We start from the raw sequence: 24,645 nt of genomic DNA, 5'->3' as shown, positions 1-24,645 counted from the left end.
CTTCACTCATGCTGCCAAACATACCCTCGTAAACCTGACTATCCTACCGATCCTTGACTTCGACGATGTCATTTACAAAATAGCCTCCAACACTCTACTCAGCAAATTGAATGCAATCTATCACAGTGCCTTCCATTTTGTCACCAAAACCCCATATACTACCCACCACTGCGACCTGTATGCTCTCGTTGGCTGGCCCTCGCTTCATATTCATTGCCAAACCCACTGGCTCCAGGTCATCTATAAGTCTTTGCTAGGTAAAGCCCCACCTTATCTCAGCTCACTGGTCACCATAGCAACACCCACCCGTAGCACTTGCTCCAGCAGGTATATTTCACTGGTCATCCCCAAAGCCAACACTTCCTTTGGCCGCCTTTCCTTCCAGTTCTTTGCTGCCAATGACTGGAACGAATTGCAAAAATCACTGAAGCTGGAGACTTATATCTCCCTCTCTAACTTTAAGCATCAGCTGTCAGAGCAGCTTACTGATCACTGTACCTGTACACAGCGAATCTGTAAATAGCACACCCAACTACCTCATCCCGATAATATTACTTACCATCTTGCTCTTTTGCACCCCAGTATCTCTACTTGCACATCATCATCTGTACATCTATCACTCCAGTGTTAATGCTAAATTGTAAATAGTTCACCTCTATAGCATATTTATTTCCTTACCTCCCTACTCTTCTACATTTGCACACACTGTACATAGATTGTTTTATTGCATTATTGATTGTACGTTTGTTTATGTGTAACTCTGTGTTGTTGTTTTTGTCACACTGCTTTGCTTTATCTTGGCCAGGTCGCAGTTGTAAATGAGAACTTGTTCTCAACTGGCCTACCTGATTAAATAAAGGTGAAATAAAATAAAAAGCTTACCTTTGACCTTTTTCGAAAGGAGGCGAGAGAGGATGGAGGAGAGAGGACACAGGAGTTGAGCAAATCCAATTGAGAAAAGGCCCTTGATATCCTCATTGGTGACTCACACATCGTCCCAACATGTACCTTCCACACCTGCCATCTTTCCCTAATAGGCTAAGCATTTTATTTTCTGTCAACTTTCCCTAATAGGCTAAGCATTTTATTTTCTGTCATCTTTCCCTAATAGGCTAAGCATTTTATTTTCTGTCACCGAGACTCAGTTATTTATGCTACATTATTTAGTGGCATAACGACAATGTTGCATTTATTTCTGAGGCTGGGACCCCCTGCTGAGATAATAGGTTTATTTGCTCTAGCAATTTGTTCAGTGTATTATATTAGGATTTACATGAAGCTTGTTACTGTCAATCTGTTGCCATAGCAGCCGGGGGTATACACACCCAAAGCGTTGGGTAAATTCCTTATTAGGTGACAAAGCTTTGAGTGAAAGAAGAGAATGTTTTGGTGTTGGGAAAGGTGGAAGGGAGATTTGGAGAGGGGAGGAGGGAGGGAGGGTTCGAGAGGTAGGGATGGAGGGACAGAGAGAGAGAGAGAAGAGAGAGAGAATGAGGGAGAGAATGAGGGAGGGAGAGAGAGAGAGAGAGAGAAGGAAAGAGAAAAAAGGTAAGAGAAAAAAAGAGAAGGAAAGTGAGAAAGAGAGGGAGGAGAGAGAGAGAGAAGGAAAGAGAGAGAGATTGAGAGAGAGAAGGAAGGAAGGAAAGAGAGAGAGAGTGTGTGAGAGAGAGAGGGAGGGAGAGAGAGAGAGAGAGAGAGAAGAAAATTCCTGGGGAAAATTCCTGATGTAACTGATGATAGCTAATACATTAATAATCATATAGAATGCAAGCTCCTATTAAAAATGGATCAGTGTTGAATATCAGACAAAAGACACAGATGCTATCATGAAATGTTCCACTCTAAACTGTTTCCAAGAGATCCTTAGCCCTCAGGTCCCTGTCCCTGTGTGTGGTTAAATATCAAATCACATGAAACAGACATACTCTTAGGTTCTCAGTGTGACTATACTGAAAATACATGTACTGACACACAGCTGGGTACCTAGACTTTTAGTCAGAAGTTTGTGCATTTTATCAATTGTCATAATTTGTCATCTCACACTGTCATATCACACAACCTAACTACAGTATAACACAAGTTAACTACAGCATCCTACAAGTTAATTACAGTATAACACAAGTTAACTACAGCACAAACAGGTTGTGTATTTTTTTTTGTTTATGTCTCTGTTTAGCTGTATAACAGAAGCTCCAGCATGGAGGAACTGTAGGCCGGTCTCGGCTGAGTCAATCTTCCCAGTCACTGGGATTAGGAACCCAGACAGAGCCCTGCCAATGCCGGACACCACACACATCGCATTACCTATGGAGAGGGATCTCAGCATTCTCAGACCTGATTTCTTACAGAAGATCAGATAAATTCAGATTCATAGTTGTGTAAATGTCAGAGTTTTTCTGTTTCTCAATCTCTCCAGAACAGAAATAGATACAGTGTTATATATGAAGAATACATATTGACAATCATCCAATCGCTATTTCTTGCTCACCCATGTGGTCATACACGCACACGCACACACACACACCGTTCCCCCCTTACCACACTCCCCAATGTGGTCCAATCCAGCTCCCTCTATTTCTAGTCTCTAACTGGCTGTCAGGAGTCCCTGCAGGATGGGGTTGGCTGTGCTCTGTGATCAGGCAGACAGATGGAGGCATTTTTCACATTACATTTAACCTGGTTCCCCCACTAAGCTCTCGCTCATTGATCACAGTACAGCCTTGTCCACATTCATCTGGCCAGAGGGGCTAACATCATAGGTTGACAGATAAAGACAGCACCTTCTGTCTCCACCCATGCTAAATGATCCTCATTAACTAATGCCAGCCTCAGAAATTGGGATGATGAATTGAATCAAAGCATATATTTTGGCATATTTTCCATGGATGGTTAATCGTATGCATATTCATGGCTCTTTCTCTCCACCCTCTGTTTTCTCAGGCGCTTCTATTTTTCTTATCCTCCTACATTTCCTCCCCTCCACCTCTTTCTGGCTAAAGTCTTCTAAAGTCTCCTAAAGTCTCCTACAGAACACGCAAAGTCTCCTAAAGTCTCCTAAAGTCTCCGACAGAACACGTAAAGTCTCCTAAAGTCTCCTACAGAACACGTAAAGTCTCCTAAAGTCTCCTACAGAACACGTAAAGTCTCCTAAAGTCTCCTACAGAACACGTAAAGTCTCCTAAAGTCTCCTACAGAACACGTAAAGTCTCCTAAAGTCTCCGACAGAACACGTAAAGTCTCCTAAATTCTCCGACAGAACACGTAAAGTCTCCTAAAGTCTCCGACAGAACACGTACAGTCTCCTAAAGTCTCCTACAGAACACGTAAAGTCTCCTAAAGTCTCCGACAGAACACTCAAAGTCTCCTAAAGTCTCCGACAGAACACGTAAAGTCTCCTAAAGTCTCCTACAGAACACGTAAAGTCTCCTAAAGTCTCCGACAGAACACGTAAAGTCTCCTAAAGTCTCCGACAGAACACGTAAAGTCTCCTAAAGTCTCCTACAGAACACGTAAAGTCTCCTAAAGTCTCCTACAGAACACGTAAAGTCTCCGAAAGTCTCCTACAGAACATGCAAAGTCTCCTAAAGTCTCCGACAGAACACGTAAAGTCTCCTAAAGTTTCCGACAGAACACGTAAAGTCTCCTAAAGTCTCCTTTTGTTGTGCGGAAAAGCGCACGGTGTCTCCTGTACGTGTGCTTAGCCCGGTGCGGTACATTCCAGCTCCACGTATCGGCCGGGCTAGAGTGGGCATCGAGCCAGGTGCCATGAAGCCGGCTCAACATATCTGGTCTCCAGTATGTCTCCTCGGGCCGGTGTACATGGCACCAGCTTTACGCATGGTGTCCCCGGTTCCCCAGCACAGCCCAGTGCGGGCTATTCCACCTCGCCGCACTGGCCTGGCTACGGGGAGCATTAAACAAGGTAAGGCTGGGCAGGCTCGGTGCTTAAGAGCTCCTGTACGCCTTCACGGTCCGGTATATCCGGCGCCACCTCCTCGCCCCAGCCCAGTAACACCAGTGCCTACACCACGCACCAGGCTTCCTGTGCGTCTCCAGAAATCTGTTCCTCCTCCACGCACTCTCCCTGAGGTGCGTGTCTCCAGCCCGGTACCACCAGTTCCGGCACCACGCACCAATCTTACTGTGTGTATCCAGAGCCCTGTACGCACTGTTCCTTCTCCCCGCACTCGCCCTGAGGTGCGTGCCCTCAGCCCGGTACCACCAGTGCCGGTACCACGCACCAGGTGTATAGTGCGCCTCGAGAGTCCAGTGTGCCCTGTTCCTGCTCCCCGCTCTAGCCTTGAGGTGCGTGTCTACAAACCGGTACCACCAGTTCCGGCAACACTCACCAGGCCTACTGTGCGCCTCAGCAGGTCTGAGCTGCCTGCCTGCCCAGCGCCGTCTGAGCTGCCTGCCTGCCCAGCGCCGTCTGAGCTGCCTGCCTGCCCAGCGCCATCTGAGCCATCCGTCTGCCCAGCGCCATCTGAGCCATCCGTCTGCCCAGCGCCATCTGAGCCATCCGTCTGCCCAGCGCCATCTGAGCCGCCCGTCTGTCCCGAGCCGTCAGAGCCGCCCGTCTGTCCCGAGCCATTAGAGCCGTCCGTCAGTCAGGAGCCGCTAGAGCCGTCCGTCAGTCAGGAGCCGCCAGAGCGGCCAGCCAGTCAGGAGCCGCCAGAGCCGCCAGCCAGTCAGGAGCTGCCAGAGCCGCCAGCCAGTCAGGAGCTGCCAGAGCCGCCATCCAGTCATGAGCCGCCATCCAGTCATGAGCCGCCCTCCAGTCATGAGCCGCCCTCCAGTCATGAGCTGCCACTCAGTACGGAGCTGCCACTCAGTCCGGAGCTGTCACTCAGTCTGGAGCTGCCACTCAGTCCGGAGCTGCCACTCAGTCCGGAGCTGCCATTCGTCCGGAGCTACTTCTCAGTCCTGAGTTACCTCTCAGTCCTGAGCTACCTCCAGTTTATAAGCTACCTCTCTATCATGAGCTGTCCCTCAGTCCAGAGGAGTTTCCTCAGTATAGTGGGGACATTGGTGAAGGTTCCTAGGCCAAGGTCGGCGGCGAGGGTCGCCACTCAAAGGACGCTAAGGAGGGGGACTAAGACAGTGGTGGAGTGGTGTCCTCGTCCAGCGCCGGAGCCGCTACCGCGGACAGATGCCCACCCAGACCCTCCCCTAGAGTTTTAAGGGGGTGCGTTCGGAGTCCGCACCTCAGGAGGGGGGTACTGTCACGTTCTGACCATAGTTCTTGTGTGTTGTGCTTGTTTTAGTGTTGGTCAGGACGTGAGCTGGGTGGGCATTCTATGTTGTGTGTCTAGTTTGTCTGTTTCTATGTTTGGCCTAATATGGTTCTCAATCAGAGGCAGATGTTTTGTGTTGTCTCTGATTGGGAATCATATATAGGTGGCTTGTTTTGTGTTGGGGTTTGTGGGTGGTTGTTTCCTGTCTCTGTGTTTTCTCTGCACCAGCTAGGACTGTATCGGTTTGCCACATTTTGTTATTTTTGTAATTGTTAAGTGTTCACTGTTTATCATTATTAAATATGTTGAGCACCAACTACGCTGCGTCTTGGTCCGATCCCTGCTACACCTCCTCTTCTCTTGAAGAGAAGGAAGGCTACCGTTACAGATTAGCTAACACAACGTGCCATTGGAACACAGGAGTGATGGTTGCTGATAATGGGCCTCTGTACGCCTTTGTAGATATCCCATAAAAAATCTTCAGTTTCCAGCTACAATAGTCATTTACAACATTAACAAAGTCTACGCTGTATTCCTGATCAATTTGACGTTATTTTAATGGAATTTAAATTTAAATTTTCTTTCAAAAACAAGGACATTTCTCAGTGACCCCAAACTTTTGAACAGTAGTGTAGTTGAAACCCAAGGGAAATAACTGATATGATTAGGCGCATAATGTCATGTGGAAACACTATCGATGTCCTACAACAAAAAATGTAGCCTATGCATTTTTTACACTCATACAATGTATTAATTCCTCTCCTAGCAGCCTACTTAGGTATTGAAAAAAGAAACAGGCCAGAAAAATACAACACCTCTCAAGAATATACTTCTTCTTTCCTTTTATAACCGAGCGGGGCTGCCTATGTTTTATGTCAGTTGGACATCAACTCCTGGCCAAAAGAAAAAATGTGTGATCACACACACACACACACACACACACACACACACACACACACACACACACACACACACACACACACACACACACACACACACACACACACACACACACACACACACACACACACACACACACACACACACACACACACACACACACACACACACACACACACACACACACACACACACACACACACACACACACACAGGGCCTTTACACTGACAGACTTAAACACACGTTAGCTGTCTGTATCTGTAAGGTAGCAGCACATGACAAAGTGTTCATGTGTGTTTGTGTTACCTACCAGACATTCCTCCATAGGTGGTGCCCTTGCCCTGGCGAGGCCAGGCCAGGGGGTGCTGTCAGCTTTCAGGCCCATCATTCCAGACACTGTGTTGGTGGCAGTGACTCCATCTGCCCCTCCTATGAGAACATGACCACAGCCACCATTGAGCTCGATATTGCTGAAATTCCAGTCATTACAAAATGGTTGGCTGCTGCACCTTCCCCTCCATCCCCCAATCTACAAATCCTTCACCATTCTTCACCACCTCTCCCAACATGGATGCCCAGAGGAGGAAGGAAAGAGGAACGTGTGAGAAGGGATGAGAGATGCGAGAGGGAAGAGGAGGAAGAAAGAGAGAAAAGAACGGGGAAACTAAGCCGGATCTTATTTCATTTTAGACAAGACAACATGAACAGAGATTCATATTGAAACCACTGATGGACTCAGTTGCCATGGTGATGTTCTATGCTCCAAAAGGGAAAATAAGTTAAAATCAAGATGGACTCAGGTGTTGTTACCTTCGTGTGCATCCTTGGCGATGTCCATGACATTGGGAGTGAGCTAGGCGAAGAAGGGGATCTTGGCAGTCTGGCTTACCCAGCAACAGATGTTCATCACCAACACAGGGACCTACAGCAACAGATTCAGTTTGAGGAAATCAACATTTAACTTATCATATAAATTGACATATGACATCTAGCAGATGCTTTTATCCAAAGCAACGTGTTTAGACCACTCACCAGAATAGCTGTTTGAATGTAATTTATATCAACACACAATTCAAGTTGCAACAATGTATTGTTTTATTTGCATACAATTTACATATGGGTGATCCTGGGAATCAAACCCACTACCCTGGTATTACAAGTACCATGCTCTACCAACTGAGCTACAACAGACCACTATAATATAACACTAAAGTTGTCCTCTGAAGATGGCTGTTGCTGACTCAATGTAAAAAATAACAATGATTTCACCCATTTTTCATGGGTGTTAACTTGTGAAGTGTAGTAAATTGGGAAATGTGTGAGGAATTAGGCCACTAAACCAACCTTCGTCTGTTGTAGCATCGGTTGACATGTGGGAGGTTTTTGCAAATATAAAAATGTTCTCGTAATGTAGGCACAGTCATACACACGCGTGAAAGTTCCTCTGGGTGCCCTTTAAGATGTGACGGGAAAGCAAAAGCTGTTGTGTCCGAGCATGTCCATTCAAACACCCTGCAGCCTCCTTGTTGCTTTTTCACTCCTGCAACAGCACGGTCACGCTCTTTCTCTGCGTTTTCCTCTCTCTGCTTCTCTTTCTCTCTCTCCCTCTTCCTCCCTTTCCTTCTCTATGCCTCATCCCCCCTCTCTCTCTCTCTTTCTTTGCACCATTTCACAGGGCACAGAGTTCAATTATTTTTCTTTCAGATGTCCAATACTTGTTGGCACATTCTGTACACACGTTGGCAGTGGTATTTTGCTCTCCTGTTTTAACTGAGGTGAGATTGACGATGGCTGAGCCAAGGTGCTGTGGTAAAGGCTTTCTGTCTGTCTGCCCACACCACTGAACACTTTTTTTTCTGAAGATACTGTATAGATAGTACTGACTAACGAGCAAGTTGTAAAGTCAACCGTTTCCATGGTGCATCCAACCTTATGAATAATGCAGCTGTTATTAAAGTGAGTCAATCTGTACCTTATGGTGTGTTTGTGATATTTGTATATGGCAATGTGATTAGCCTGTGGTAACATTTGTCAGTTGACACCATTAAAAGCTGGGTTAAGCACAGCATACTAAATTGCTATTTAACAGTGCAGGTCTTCTTGCTCAACAAGAGCCTTTCTCTGTGGCTCTCTAAGTGTGAACTCTGTTCCGCTCTGTGTTTGTGTGTGTATTTTCAGTATTGTAAACGTGTACGAATACACTTACGTGTGTGTGTTTGTGTGCCTACCAGCATGGGTCGTTGGAGGGAATGTAGGTGGCATGTGGTTTTATCAAGGCTGGTAGAGAAATACCAATGAGAAAGTCTGACCGGGGATAGAAACTGGAATGTAAAGACAGGTTGGTTGTTTAGCAACAAAACTGACGCCTGTGCAACTATGGGGCAGAACAGACGGGGTTGGCTTAGACTGTTGACAACATGTAAACTATATTTAGTCTCCGATGTTTATTGAAAACATACATACATTTTCACAATGAGCACTTGTTGTCTCCCAAATACTTCGCCACATTTGTTAGTTAGCTAGCTAGCGAATTTTTGCCATATTAGCATTGACATGAAATCAGTCAAAACACCTCAAAATAAGACATGGTATCAAGAACAAGATAAAACTAGCTGAAATGAGCCACTTACGATTCACCACATGGCAGCTTCTTGTCATTGTTGCTAGCTATCTGGCCAATTGAAGTGCTCACATCGTTTTCGTGACGTAGTCAGCTAACCCGTCTATATGAATGTGAAAACTAAGAGATGGGAGAACACGGGTGAAAGAGGGAAAATGTATGATTTCGTTGTCGATTGTAATGTATTTTGCAACTTTGGATCATGCAAATAAAGCTTATTTTAATTTCGAAAGGCAAGAGTGAATAAAAGTCAACAAATAGATTAAAAGAAAAAGAAAATGAGACAGGAGACAGGAGAGAGGAAGAGACAGAGGAAGGGAAGAAAATATGAGAGAAACAAAGACGAAGAGGAAGGGAGAGAGAGGGGGAGCAGTGTAAATAGCTATGTCAACAGCAGGAGTAATGATGGAGAAATGACAGATCAGGGGAGGAAACAATGCCTGTCATGTTCATTATGGGTAGGGCTGTTGGGGGATGGAGCTTATCTGCAGTTTGCAGGAAGAAAGGAATAGGTGTGTACAGTGCCTTCGGAAAGTATTCATACACCTTGACTTTTTCCACATTTTGTTACGTTACAGCCTTATTCTAAAATGGATCAAATTGAAAAAATCCTCATCAATCTACACACAATACCCCATAATGACAAAGCGAAAACAGGTTTTTAGAATGTTTTGCAAATGTATTAAAAATAAAAAACACAAATACCTTATTTACATCAGTATTCAGTCTCTTCCCCAGCCCCTCTTCCTCTCTGTCTCAACTCACTCCATAGAATTGGCTCTTCCTCACTCATTCTTAAATGGAAGAAGTTTGGAACCACCAAGACTCTTCCTAGAGCTGGCCGCCCGGCCAAAATGAGGAATCGGGGGAGAAGGGCCTCTGACAGAGCTTTAGAGTTCCTCTGTGGAGATGGGAGAACCTTCCAGAAGGACAAGCATCTCTGCAGCATTCCACCAATCAGGCTTTTATGGTAGAATGGCCAGACGGAAGCCACTCCTCAGTAAAAAGGCACATGACAGCCAGCTTGGAATTTTCCGAAAGGCACGTAAAGACTCTCATACCATGAGAAACAAGATTCTCTGGTCTGATGAAACCAAGATTGCACTTTTTGGCCTGACTGCCAAGCGTCACGTCTGGAGTACACCTGGCACTCCATCCAACCTGACAGAGCTTGAGAGGATCTGCAGAGAAGAATGGGAGAAACTCCCCAAATACAGGTTTGCCATGCTTGTAGCATTCATACCTAAGAAGACTCGAGGTTGTAATCGCTGCCAAATGTGCTTCAACAAAGTACTGAGTAAAGGGTCTGAATACTTAAGTAAATGTGATATTTCAGTTTTTTGTGTTTCTTGCAACTATTTCTTAAAAAACAGTTTTTTCTCTGTCATTATGGGGTATTGTGTGTAGTTTGATGAGGGGAAAAAAACGATTTAATCAATTTTAGAATAAGGCTGTAACGTAACAAAATATGAAAAAGTCCAGGAGTTTGAATACTTTCCGAATGCATTGTATGTGTGTATGCGCATGCATGCAGGTGTGTGTGTGTACAATACAGGCTTACTAGTGTTTCTAGAGGGCTAAGGGTGTGTGTTAGCCTCTGTAACTGATGCTTCTGGTAAGAACCTAATGTCCTCACAGAGGGGGGTGGTACTGGTCTGTGAGTGAAGCATGCACACACATATATAGAACATTACACACACACACGCACACGCACACGCACACGCGCACACGCGCACACACGCACACACACACACACACACACACACACACACACACACACACACACACACACACACACACACACACACACACACACACACACACACACACACACCTTATGTGACAGCTTATTAAAGCCCCGGGGCTGACAAGTGTGTGTGTGAAGCTGCCAAAGTCACTGGCCTGCAAGGACCTCTCTCAGCAGTGTGGATGTAAAAGAACAGCCTCCTACATCAACCTCCCCTTAGGCCTCCCCAGACTCCTCATACCCCTTGCCACACAAACCCAAGCCCAGAGAGAGGTGTCATCCTTTGGAGAGCTGTAAATTTAGTGGGGGGATCCAGTATGGGTCAATATTACATATTCTTCCCTTTGTCTCTTTTACAGGGTGGTGGGTGGTGCGGGAGGACCAGGAAGACCATCTCTGGGTGTTGAAGCAGCAATCAGCAGTTAAAACAATAACAAAGTGTATTCCCCACCCCTGTTTCGGGAAAAATCTATGGGCCTGGAGAAATGGAACCACTATCAATTCATAGACAGAGCTATGAATGCAAGGACTGATCCTCCATGAGATCATAATGATAGTTTAAAACATTTCTATAGTGTTTTGGGTTCTGATGGGGTTGGACAGTTGAACTAAGCTCATGAGGCAATTATAAGTTATGTTATTCAAGAATCAATGTGTATATATAATTAATCTAGGAGTCCAAAAAATGGATGTGGCAACTGCAGATTGCTCCTTTAAGGGACATTAAGTGCCACTGTATATCAGCGGCTCCATAAAAAAAGAGCCTGTGCAGCTCTGATGAATTGGCAAATTTGCTACTTTAGATCTCGGGGGCTTTTGATTCGGTTACACAATACTTCAATGTGATTCCTGTATTGAGGGAAAGGCCGATCAAAGTGACTTGGGCATAAGTAAAATATAGTTCCTTTGGATGGAGCTGGAGAGTGATCCATCTTCACAGCACAAAGCATAGATACCAAAGAGGAGGGTGGATAGAGTTTTGGAGGCTTTGTGGGCTATGCCTTTAGAGCGGAGTGAGAAGGAATCACAGGAGAATGAGAAGCAGGACCATGGACAGGTCCTAGGCCTTGGGAAAAGGCTGTATGAGGGCAGTTTTTTAAAAATGTAACTACAGGTAACTGCTAAAATAATGGAAACACTTGAGGGATGCAAAGTATATTGAAAGCAGGTTCTTCCACACAAGCATGGCTCCTGAGTTATTTAAGCAATTAACATCCCATCATGCTTAGGGTCATGTATAAAAATGTTGGGAAGTCAATTATTTTGGCCACCATTGCTATGCCCCCATAGGATCGGCGCGAGTGGTCACTGAATGGTTTGATGAGCATGAAAACAATGTAAACCATATGCCATGGCCATCTCAGTCACCAGATCTCAATACAATTGAACACTTATTGGAGATTCTAGAGCGGCACCTGAGACAGCGTTTTCCACCACTGTCAACAAAACACCAAATTATGGAATTTCTAGTGGAAGAATGGTGTCGCATCCCTCAGAGGTCCAGACACTTGTAGAATCTATGCCAAGGAGCATTGAAGCCGTTCTGGTGGCTCGTGGTGGCCCAACGCCCTATTAAGACACTATGTTGGTGTTTCCTTTATTTTTGCAGTTAGCTGTATTTACAGCTTTATTTCTTGCCCAAGGCTGCGAGACCTTTTATTATGTGTGTGTGTGTTTTGTGTGTGTTTGTGTGTGTATGTATACCCTGTTTGTGTATACACTAGGTACGCTATATACTGTATGTGTGTATATTCTATGTGGGTGTGTGGGGGAGGTAGTAGCAGTGTACAGCATAGAGAGATAGAGAGAGAGAGAGTATAGAAAGCTATCCATCCATCTCCTATGTCTGTTTTCAGACCAGCTGATGGAGAGGCTTGCCCCAGCCAGCTTATCTCCCACTGAGGAACACTTATTTGTTTTCTATAAATAACACTGACTTGGGGGCTGTACAGGGTTCTACACTAACTATTTCTACTGGTGGCCCTGGTGCTAGGACCAACATTATATATGTACTGTCAGTGTTGTAATAGCCTATAGAATAAAATAAAAAAATCCCCCCAAAATGTATACATTACGACTTTAATAATAACCCATTCTTTAATAGGCCTACCCAATGGCATTAAGCATTGACATTCACATTTACATTCGAAAATATGTCAGAATAATGTGGGCATTGCCTGACTAAATTGACAGCGTGCTCTCGACACAAACACACTAATGAAATCTGTCCATGTGGTAGCTAGTCAGTCTCGTCATTTGAGACGTGAAAAGGTTATCGGGGGTTACTGTATCATGTTTTAAAATGAGAAAGCGACCAAAAACCGGGTACCCTTTGTAATGGAACGCTTTGTATGGAAAACCAAATTGAAACCAACATTCCATTTAGTCTTGCTCATAATAACAGCACATGGATTTACTGCCCGTTGTAGACCCGAACCTTGAAAAGGCGGGCAACAAACGAAAGCCCCTACATCTCTCATGTAAACTGATCAGAAATTAAATAATTAAATAATTATATTGGAGCAGGAGAACTTCTAAATCGATTACCATCATTTCAATAACTTGTCAAGGACCAAGGAGCCTAGATGAAATGTTTGATTTTCAAGGTAGGTTATTCCATGATGACTGAATTACGCGTTCCAAATATTCAACCAAGACTTTAAACCCGGTTTGCCTTAGCATTTACTGGTAGAGATCATAACTTGGGACCATCTTTCCTACCGCTGTCGGTCTTCGCTCTACACAACAACCAGCTGTTTGAGAGCTGCGTGTGTAACGGATGTGAAATGGCTAGCTAGTTAGCGGGTACGCGCTAATAGCATTTCAATCGGTTACGTCACTTGCTCTGAGCCCTGAAGTAGGGTTTCCCCTTGCTCTGCAAGGGCCACGGCTTTTGTGGAGCGATGGGTAACGACGCTTCGTGGGTGTCAGTTGTTGATGTGTGCAGAGGGTCCCTGGTTCGCGCCCGTGTCGGGGCGAGGGGACGTACTAAAGTTATACTGTTACATTGATGCTGTTGACCCGGATCACTGGTTGCTGCGGAAAAGGAGGAGGTTGAAAGGGGGGTGAGTGTAACGGATGTGAAATGGCTAGCTAGTTAGCGGGTACGCGCTAATAGCATTTCAATCGGTTACGTCACTTGCTCTGAGACCTGAAGTAGGGTTTCCCCTTGCTCTGCAAGGGCCGCGGCTTTTGTGGAGTGATGGGTAACGACGCTTCGTGGGTGTCAGTTGTTGATGTGTGCAGAGGGTCCCTGGTTCGCGCCCGTGTCGGGGCGAGGGGACGTACTAAAGTTATACTGTTACACGTGCTCTCTCTGCCCGTTAGATTATATATAGGCTAAACTACATGTGTGCAGCGCGTGTGTGATAAATAATCGACATATAGAACGAACAGCTTCGGGAAACCATCTTGGTTTTTTAAAATCGGCAATGTAGCCTAGATTAAAAATACCATTATTTCAATATTGTTTTCACTGACCCTAAGCAGGCCACTGATGGGGATGGCAGACAGGGGTATTCTCTTGCTGTTGTTGCCTCTTCATAACGTTGGTTTATTTTTGGTCAATTGCACATTACTGTTTGAATAAACCATGATGATAAAAAAGCAAATTGTGAACCAAAAACGAACGTGACCATATTAGCTTATAGTTAAAATGGTTCCAACAATTGGAAGATAATACATTAAACTGCTAGACGCTTCTGTTTACCACAGTGAGTGATTCTATCTGTTCTCCTCTACTTTACCTGGCTGGCAAAGTACCAGAATATTGTCTCTGGTTTTGAATCTGAATTTAGAGAACTGAATTTGGAAACTGAATCTGAATGCATCTGAGAAGTTGAATATATGAAACTTTGATTAACTTTAAATGATGGTTTGTAAACTTGATACACAGACGATGGATGCAATATCTACCATATTGAAACTGAATATACTGTATGAATATTGAACTTGAATATTCAATTAAATTTACATTTTAAAAACAATGTAATATTCATTAATATCTGTTCCAAATCATAAAATACAAGTTCATGTTAGGAATTCAACAATTCAATTACAAAATTCAAAAATATTAAATTCAATACCCTAATATATATTCAAAATTATGGAATTCAAATACAATTTCGCTTGACACTAAAATCGCTCCACAAAATCGCAGCCATAATCCCATGTTAATGGGTCATAAAAAAATTCCCCTTGTATTTCCATTTTTTTTACCCTGTGTGTGTGTGTGTAGACAGAGAAATTGCGATATAAAAAAGCCATGTAGAAAGAGAAATATAGAGAGCAAACAACAGAAAGGACTCCTTCTGTGTGTATGTGTTTCTGTGTGTCTTTCTCTGTCTCCACCTACATGTGTGTGGCCACCGCCGGTGTGATTAAATGCTATTGCCTGATTTAGTTCACCCAGAGGTTACCTGCCAGGAGGCACAGGCCTGTGATTAGCCTCATGTCCTTACAGAGGGGGATCCACACACAGCAGAGAAAGGGGGGGGGGGGTGTGAGGGAAGGTGGGGGGAGGTGTGTGTGTGTGGGGGGGGGGGGGGGGGGGGGGCAGAGGGGTGTAATTTATGAGCAATGCAGGGGCACAATGGCTCTGTCTCCTGTTTAGAGGGAAACCGGCCCAAGTCCCCTGGTGATCGTAAACAGCCAGGGTAGGAAGATGGTAGATGGAGAAAATCATGTCAAAACGCAGCATCACTGCTAAGAAAGCCACCAAAGTGCTGCAATTGTACTAGTGGATTGTATTTTGTTGGTTGCCAGTCTCTGTTCAAAGCAGTGGAATGTTACAGAGACTGGTACCCAGACTAGATTTATTAGAATAGAAGTGTCTGTATTCATCTGAGTGTCTCTCTGAATCTAAAGTGTAATTCTGGGAGAAATATTTGTTCTTATAGCTGTTTTTAGGGTAGAAATGGTGTTTTCAAACAATTCAAAGAAATTGTGTTATCCATGTAATTATATACTTGGTGTCTATTTTGTGTTTATGATATGTAGTGTGTCTATATGACGGTAAAATAATGGCACAGGACAGAAGGGGTTGTATGTGGTTCATCCAGGTTCCGCAAGGAATCCTGTTAGAGACACAGTCCCTGTATTTGGTGGGAATTCAACCAGTTCAGAATGTGTTGTTAGGCTGTAGGTGTCTTTGTGTAGGGTCTAGAGTAGGGATGGGCAACTTTGATGGGGGTGGTGGCCACAAAAAATCTAAACTCATCATGAGAGGTAGCAGTGGCTTGCGGGTCTGTGTGCCCACAACCATACCCACACATGCAGTCAGAGCTCTGTTTTTTGACACCACACTCCAAAAAGCAAGTTCTGCAGGCTCTAGTTTTGTCTAATCTTGATTATTGTCTAGCAGTGTGGTCCAGTGCTGCAAGGAAAGACCTAGTTAAGCTGCAGCTGGCCCAGAACAGAGCGGCACGTTTTGCTCTTATTTTTAATCAGAGGGCTGATATAAATACTATGCATACCAGTCTCTCTTGGCTAAGAGTTGAGGAGACTGACTGCATCACTTCTTCTTTTTATAAGAAACATAAATGTGTTGAAAATCCAAAATAGTTTGCATAGTCAACTTACACACATCTCTGACACACACACTTATCCCACCAGACATGCCACCAGGGGTCTTTTCACAGTCCCCAAATCCAGAACAAATTCAAGAAAGCGTACAGTATTATAATTTGCATGGAACTTCCTTCCATCTCATATTGCTCAAATAAACAGCCAACCTGGTTTCAAAAAACAGATAAAGCAACACCTTGTGGCACAACGCCTCTCCCCTATTTGACCTAGATAGTTTGTGTGTATGCATTGGTAGGCTACGTGTGTCTTTTAAAAAATGTATGTATTTCTGTCTTTGAGCTGTTCTTGTCTATTGACGTTCTGTATTATGTCATTCTGTATTATGTTTCATGTTTTGTGTGGACCCCAGGAAGAGTAGCTGCTGCTTTTGCAACAGCTAATGGGGATCCTAATAAAATACCCAAATACCAAGCCTTTTCGGGGCCATAAGTGATTTTTTGGGGTGCAATTTTTACATGATATCTGAGTGACAGTGACTAGCAAAATCAATAGGGTCTCCCAACATAAAAAAATACAAAACATGACCAATTTATCTTGGTCACAAACAAAGTAGATCACTTCGTGTTTAAAGCTGAAGTTGTAATGAGTCGGCAGGCAGTTGAATGGCGACTGTGCGTTGCTCAGAGCCAGCGGGCCAGGACATAAATTTCTTTCAGTTCTATGAAACGATGCACATTTTTACTGTCTCTAAATATGATCACATTTATTTTACAGTTATAAGGAAGGTGACATCTTATAGTTATTCATGTTATCCTACCGGTTAGATCGTTGGGCCAGTAACCGAAAGGTCGCTGGTTCAAATACTTGAGCCGACAAGGTGAAAAATCTGTTGATGTGCCCTTGACCAAGACACTTAACCCTAATTAGCACCAGGGGCACCATACTACTATGGTTAACCCTGTAAAACAACACATTTCACGGCACCTATCCAGTGTATGTGACAATAAAACAATTGAAAATATAAAAAATTAACAAACAGCTGCTTCTCACAATGACACATCACACGAGGGTGAATACTTACACTTAAGTAATGCATTGATGTCAATTGGACATTCAGTGAAAATTCGACTTAAAGATGATCAAATCTAAATTTGTAATGTAAATGGCATGTTGTAGAAGGGTCCAGACACCTTTTTTGGAGAATTCAAATGTTTTTGAGAAACTTACCCCAAATGGGAAATCACTTCCTCATCCTTGTTGTGTAGTATCGAGGCCCAAAAAACATGAACAAAGGCTCCAAAAACACCCAAATACGTCATTTTAGTGATGCAGGTCTTTAGATGTTGTACACATCAAATTGTGTCCATCCGAACTTTATCCGCAATGTTATATTTCCTTTTGCATGACTCGAGTCGTTTCCCCTATCCAGCTGTTCCATTCTCTATGTAGCCTGCTGTTACATATAACTGCCAAAATAAAGGAAACACCAATGTAAAGTGTGTTAATAGCGCATTGGGCCACCACGAGCCACCAGAAAAGCTTCAATGCGCCTTGGCATAGATTCTACAAGTGTCTGGAACTTCCTGTGTGGAAGCACCCCCTGCTTTCAATATACTTCAATATACCTCAAGTGTTTGTTTTTTGGGGGCAGTTATCTGTAGAATGGACAGAGAGGTATAGTTTGAGTTGCTACAAAATTGAATATAACATTGCGGATATAAATTCAGAATAACCCAATTTCATGTGTTCAACATCTAAAGACCAGTTCTAAAAGGATGTATTTGGGGGTTTTGGAGCCTGTGTTCATGTTTTTTTCGGGGCACCCATACTACACAACGAAGACGAGGAAGTGATTTTCTGTTTGTGGTAAGTTTCTCAAAAACCTGTGAAATCACAAAAAGGTGTTTGGACTCTTCTATAACATGCCATTTACATCAAAAATTGAGATTTGGTTGTTAAAAAGAAAACAAAGAGAACTTTAAGAGTAGAAGTTTGGATTTGCCCCATCGTGATTCCTTTGTGATATAAGGAAAGGATACAAGGGAACATTCCATGTTCCCAATAGTTATTTTGAGTACATTTTACTGTGCGCATAGCGTAAATGACGACGACCAAACATAACAGTTCTCATGTACCCTGACATGCCATTCCAAAAAGAGACCACACATCAAACATTAGCATCAATGGTGACAGAAATAAAAACAGCATGCACAGGCATGGAGAACCACAAAAACACATTTCAAAGACAGACTCAACTGAGATGCGAACTGTGTGATGCAAAGAAAAAACAAGTGCCAAAACCCCCAAAACAGCTCTTTAAATAGCTGTAGAAACTTATCGTTGACATGTCAAAGAAGCTATAAAATAATGGTGCTGGTGGATGGGATGGGAGAGGAGAATGGGGTAGCGGCAGTGAGGAAGGTGAGCAAGAAATAAGGCATTCAAGAGGCAATTGCGTTGTGGAGAAGAGTTTAGACAATGAATCAAAATGGCGGAAACATCTGGATGATTACGAGAGATCCTTTATTCCTCAGTCCCATCCTGCTTGCCTGTAGAATGTCTGGCCACCACAATCTATGGCCTTCTTCACAACTGACAGCCATTAGAGAGCAAGAAGGAATAATATGTGTTTTAGCCGTACAAAAGGAGAAGGGTTGGATAGCTGGATATAGCCATTTATCATAGTCAGCTTTTAGCAGAGGTGGGGTGCATGTTGATCGTGTGGACCTCAAACTAGGCTATGGTCAATTAAGGTAAATGGACGGGAGAGGGGAACGTGTGAAGCCAAAATGTGGAAGAGAGAGGACAGGGGAAGAGGGCTGCTGGTATTCCTAAAAGCTTTCTTTCATCTTTCTCTGTGGTTTCTTTCTAAAAGGGAGGGCAGTAGACCTGTGGGCTATCGTTCAGGCAAACATCAAATAGAGAGTGATTTTATACTTCCGTGTGTTTTATGGACTTTCTCATGTGAAAAGAGAGTGAAACACAGCATATCTGCATAATTGCATTGCCTTCCATCCCTTATATTTCAAAATACAATATAATTCATACAACTCAGTTAGTATACTATGAGGCCGTGAGCGCACCTGATTGCCCCAGTCAACGTGAATGGCTGGTCTTGAACCTGAGCAGACAGTCTTGAACAGTAATAAACATTAGACTTTCTAATAACTAAGTTGCAACACACAATCTTGCCATACAATGACAGTTGCCACCAATGAACAAATGTTGCACCATTGACTTGAAGGCACAAGTGAGCCCAACCCCTACTGTTTGGTATCCTTCATTATGTCTTCTTTGAGATGTCCGCAGGTCTCTATTCCACTGCTCTTTATTGTTATACATGAAGTTACTCTCTGTTCCTCTGCCTGGGGAAAATGGTCCAGAATTTCATATTCTGTGTGTGTGTGTGTGTGTGTGTATGTGAGTGTTTTAATGTTATGTTTGTGTGTAAGAGCGGGTGTATGTCATTTTGCCTGTGGATATCTCAGAAATCTGCAGATACGCTCCACTTGAGAGCCAGAGGCCTCCATGCACACACACACACACACACACACACACACACACACACACACACACACACACACACACACACACACACACACACACACACACACACACACACACACACACACACACACACACACACACACACACACACACACGTTAATTTATTAGGGCTGACGTTAACTTCGACAGAGTTTAAGTACCCTGGCTTGATCAAAGCTAAACTAGCCCTCCCCAGCCAACATGCTGTCACATCAAGGCTGCTTTGATAGACAATTCATCTGGGAAATTAAAAAGTATTTATGAATGAATTCAGGGCTGACATTAAGAACGGCCTCTCACTCTCGTTGGAGGATATCTGTTTGGGATCTGGACAGACTGATAGGCAGTTAGGTAGCTAATCAGTTTCCCAAACTGTCAGGCTGGCAACAGTAAGGCCCCTTACCAGTCCATAAACTCTAGTGGTTAACTTGGATTGATGTCTTTTAATAAAACAGCCTCGCCAGGTGTAAGAGCCTTGATAAGGATTGGAGTCACTGTCTTAAAGTCTCTTAGCTTAGCAGTGGAAATATCTCTATATCTCACCTCTTCATCTCAATCTGTTACTCCTCTTCCTGTTTGCAGGAAAATGGCTTCTGGCTAAGGACGCTGCTGGGACATATGCAGCGTTGTCACGCCCTGACCTTAGAGATCCTTTTTATGTCTCTTTTTGGTTTGGTCAGGGTGTGATTTGGAGTGGGCATTCTATGTTTTGTTTTTCTATGATTTTCTATTTCTATGTTTTGGCCGGGTATAGTTCTCAATCAGGGACAGCTATCTATCGTTGTCTCTGATTGGGAACCATACTTAGGTAGCCCTTTTTCCCACCTGTTTTTGTGGGAAGTTGACTTTGTTTAGGGCACTTTGCCTTTGAGCTTCACGGTTTGTTTTTGTAGTGTTTATTGTTTTGTTTGGCGTCATTTTTATTCAGTAAAAGAAAATGTACACTCACCACGCTGCACCTTGGTCCTCTCCTTTCAACAGCCGTGACAAGCGTTTACTTTTTTGCTCGTTGCCTTAATTGCTGTTTGATCTGGCTTTGGAATGTAACGTTTTTACCGGCATATTGGTTTTGTCTTTTCCCCCCAAAAAATGTAGTTCAGCTTTTCACTACAGATTTTTGATCTGCTCCACCACGCACCTGTCTGGTAAGGCCGAACGCCTTTCCTACTTAGCCTCCCGACAAAAGCTTCTTCCAAGCAGATGTGACACCTACTCCCGTTGCCTGCTGCACTGCTGTTTGGATCCCACCCAGCGATCTGCTCCCCGTCTGCTCTGTCTCCCCCTGTCTGGTACAGGTACCCCCGCCACACTCGCCCCTCTCTCCCTGCTCTGTCTCCCCCTGTCTGGTACAGGTACCCCCGCCACACTCGCCCCTCTCTCCCTGCTCTGTCTCCCCCTGTCTGGTACAGGTACCCCCGCCACACTCGCCCCTCTCTCCCTGCTCTGTCTCCCCCTGTCTGGTACAGGTACCCCCGCCACACTCGCCCCTCTCTCCCTGCTCTGTCTCCCCCTGTCTGGTACAGGTACCCCCGCCACACTACGCCCTCTCTCCCTGCTCTGTCTCCCCCTGTCTGGTACAGGTACCCCCGCCACACTCGCCCCTCTCTCCCTGCCCTGTCTCCCCCTGTCTGGTACAGGTACCCCCGCCACACTCGCCCCTGTCTCCCTGCTCTGTCTCCCCCTGTCTGGTACAGGTACCCCCGCCACACTCGCCCCTGTCTCCCTGCTCTGTCTCCCCCTGTCTGGTACAGGTACCCCCGCCACACTACGCCCTCTCTCCCTGCTCTGTCTCCCCCTGTCTGGTACAGGTACCCCCGCCACACTCGCCCCTCTCTCCCTGCTCTGTCTCCCCCTGTCTGGTACAGGTACCCCCGCCACACTACGCCCTCTCTCCTGAGATTTTGCTTGCCTTTAATTAACTAGTATAGGCCTACTATTTATTTCTTAGCCTACTGGACTCATAGAGAGCTACTCATGTTATTTTGTTGGGGTGAATGACTCTTTGAACATACACGGAACCCAAACCGGCTGCGCGCGTGTGCCATCGTGCGCTATCGTGCATAAATGTATTTTGCCCCCCCACACCAAACGCGATCACGACACGCAGGTTAAAATATCAAAACAAACTCTGAACCAATGACATTAATTTGGGGACAGGTCGAAAAGCATTAAACATGTATGGCAATTTAGCTAGTTAGCTTGCACTTGCTAGCTAATGTTAATTTGTCCTATTTAGCTAGCTTGCTGTTGCTAGATAATTTGTCCTGGGATATAAACAATGAGTTGTTATTTTACCTGAAATGCACAAGGACCTCTACTCCGACAATTAATCCACACATAAAACGGCCAACCGAATCAATTCTAGTCATCTCTCCTCCTACCAGGCTATTTCATCTTTGAAATTATATGGTGATCTCATCTAAACTTTCATACTATTACCACGACTTCCGGCAACAAAGTTCGTCTTTTAATCACCCACGTGGGTATAACCAATGAGGAGATGGCATGTGGGTACCTGCTTCAATAAACCAATGAGGAGATTGGAGAGGCAGGACTTTCAGCGCGATCTGCGTCAGAAATAGGAATTACTTCTATTTTAGCCCTTGGCATTGCAGGCGCTTGTTGGCGCACGCGAGCAGTGTTGATGCAATAATTGAATAACATGGATTTCTAAATTTATTTATCAGCATGTGTGTCACGTTCTGACCATAGTTCTTGTGTGTTTTACTTGTTTTAGTGTTGGTCAGGACGTGAGCTGGGTGGGCATTCTATGTTGTGTGTCTAGTTTGTCTGTTTCTATGTTTGGCCTAATATGGTTCTCAATCAGAGGCAGGTGTTTTGTGTTGTCTCTGATTGGGAATCATATTTAGGTGGCTTGTTTTGTGTTGGGGTTTGTGGGTGGTTGTCTTCTGTCTTTGTGTTCTGCACCAGATAGGACTGTCTCGGTTTTCACGTTTGTTATTTTGTATTTTGTATAGTGTTCACGTTATCGTCTCTTTGTTTATTAAACATGTTGAACACTAGCCGCGCTGCATTTTGGTCCTCTCCTTCACCAACGGAAGAAAGCCGTTACAGAACCACCCACCAATCTCACACCAAGCAGCGTCGTAACGGGAAGCAGCAGCAGCAGCAGCGGTACCAGGAGGAATGGACTTGGGAAGACGTGTTGGACGGAAAGGGTTGCTACACATGGGAGGAGATCCTGGCTGGTAGGGATCGCCTTCCATGGGAACAGGTGGAGGCAGCTAGGAGAGCGGAAGCAGCTGCGAAGGGGAACCGGTGCTATGAGGGACACGGCTGGCCAGGAAGCCCGAGAGGAGACCCCAAAAATTAATTGGGGGGGGGGTCTAAAGGGGAGTGTGGCGAAGTCAGGTAGGAGACCTGCGCCCACTTCCTGTGCTTACCGTGGAGAGCGAGAGTACGGGGAGACACCGTGTTATGCGGAAGAGCGCACGGTGTCTCCTGTACGGGTGCATAGCCCGGTGCGGTACATCCCAGCTCCACGTATCGGCCGGGCTAGATTGAGCATTGAACCAGGTGCCATGAAGCCGGCTCAACGCATCTGGTCTCCAGTGCGTCTCCTCGGGCCGGTATACATGGCACCAGCCTTACGCATGGTGTCCCCGGTTCGCCAGCACAGCCCAGTGCGGGTTATTCCACCTCCCCGCACTGGTCGGGCTACGGGGAGCATTCAACCAGGTAAGGTTGGACAGGCTCGGTGCTCAAGGGAGCCAGTACGCCTTCACGGTCCGGTATATCCGGTGCCACCTCCTCGCTCCAGTCCAGTACCACCAGTGCCAACACCACGCACCAGGCTTCCTGTGCGTCTCCAGAACTCTGTTCCTCCTCCACGCACTCTCCCTGTGGTGCGTGTCTCCAGCCCGGTACCACCAGTTCCGACACCACGCACCAAGCCTATTGTGCGTATCCAGAGCCCTGTACGCACTGTTGTTTCTCCCCGCACTAGCCTTCTCCCCGCACCAGGCCTATAGTGCGCTTTGAGAATCCAGTGTGCCCTGTTCCTGCTCCCCGCACTAGCCTAGTGATGCGTGTCTCCAGTCCGGTACCACCAGTTCCGGCACCACGCACCAGGCCTACTCTGCGCCTCAGCAGGTCAGAGTTGGCCGTCTGCCCAGCGCCATCTGAGCTGCCTGCCTGCCCAGCGCCATCTGCGCTGCCCGTCTGCCCAGCGCCGTCTGCCCAGCGCCATCTGAGCTGCCCGTCTGCCCAGCGCCGTCTGAGCTGCCCGTCTGCCCAGCGCTGTCTGAGCTGCCCGTCTGCCCAGCGCTGTCTGAGCTGCCTGTCTGCCCAGCGCTATCTGAGCTGCCTGCCTGCCCAGCGCCATCTGAGCTGCCTGCCTGCCCAGCGCCATCTGAGCTGCCCGCCTGCCCAGCGCCATCTGCGCTGCCCGTCTGCCCAGCGCCGTCTGCCCCGAGCCATCTGAGCTGCCCGTCTGCCCAGCGCTATCTGAGCTGCCTGCCTGCCCAGCGCCATCTGAGCTGCCTGCCAGCCCAGCGCCATCTGAGCAGCCCGCCTGCCCAGCGCCACCTGCGCTGCCCGTCTGCCCAGCGCCGTCTGCCCAGCGCCATCTGAGCTGCCCGTCTGCCCAGCGCCATCTGAGCTGCCCGTCTGCCCAGCGCTGTCTGAGCTGCCCGTCTGCCCAGCGCCGTCTGAGCTGCCCGTCTGCCCAGCGCTATCTGAGCTGCCTGCCTGCCCAGCGCCATCTGAGCTGCCTGCCTGCCCAGCGCCATCTGAGCTGCCTGCCTGCCCAGCGCCATCTGAGCCGTCCGTCTGCCCAGCGCCATCTGAGCTGTCCGTCTGCCCAGCGCCATCTGAGCCGCCCGTCTGTCCCGAGCCGTCAGAGCCGTCCGTCTGCCCAGCGCCATCTGAGCCGTCTGTCTGCCCAGCGCCATCTGAGCCGCCCGTCTGTCCCGAGCCGTCAGAGCCGCCCATCTGTCCCGAGCCGTCAGAGCCGCCCGTCTTTCCCGAGCCATTAGAGCCATCCGTCAGTCAGGACCCGCCAGAGCCGTCCGTCAGTCAGGACCCGCCAGAGCCGTCCGTCAGTCAGGAG

At 46.1% G+C, this 24,645-nt stretch overlaps 1 pseudogene; it reads right to left on the bottom strand.

The window, feature by feature from the left end:
• The window catches only part of LOC139559580 (dihydropyrimidine dehydrogenase [NADP(+)]-like), a 151,650-nt pseudogene that overhangs the window by 5,689 nt on the left and 121,316 nt on the right, over positions 1-24,645 (bottom strand).

The sequence above is a fragment of the Salvelinus alpinus genome, chromosome 30 (assembly GCF_045679555.1).
Source record: "Salvelinus alpinus chromosome 30, SLU_Salpinus.1, whole genome shotgun sequence".
Lineage (NCBI taxonomy): Eukaryota > Metazoa > Chordata > Actinopteri > Salmoniformes > Salmonidae > Salvelinus > Salvelinus alpinus.
Note: the sequence above shows the minus strand (reverse complement) of the source record. Positions and strands in the feature narration are given on the sequence as shown.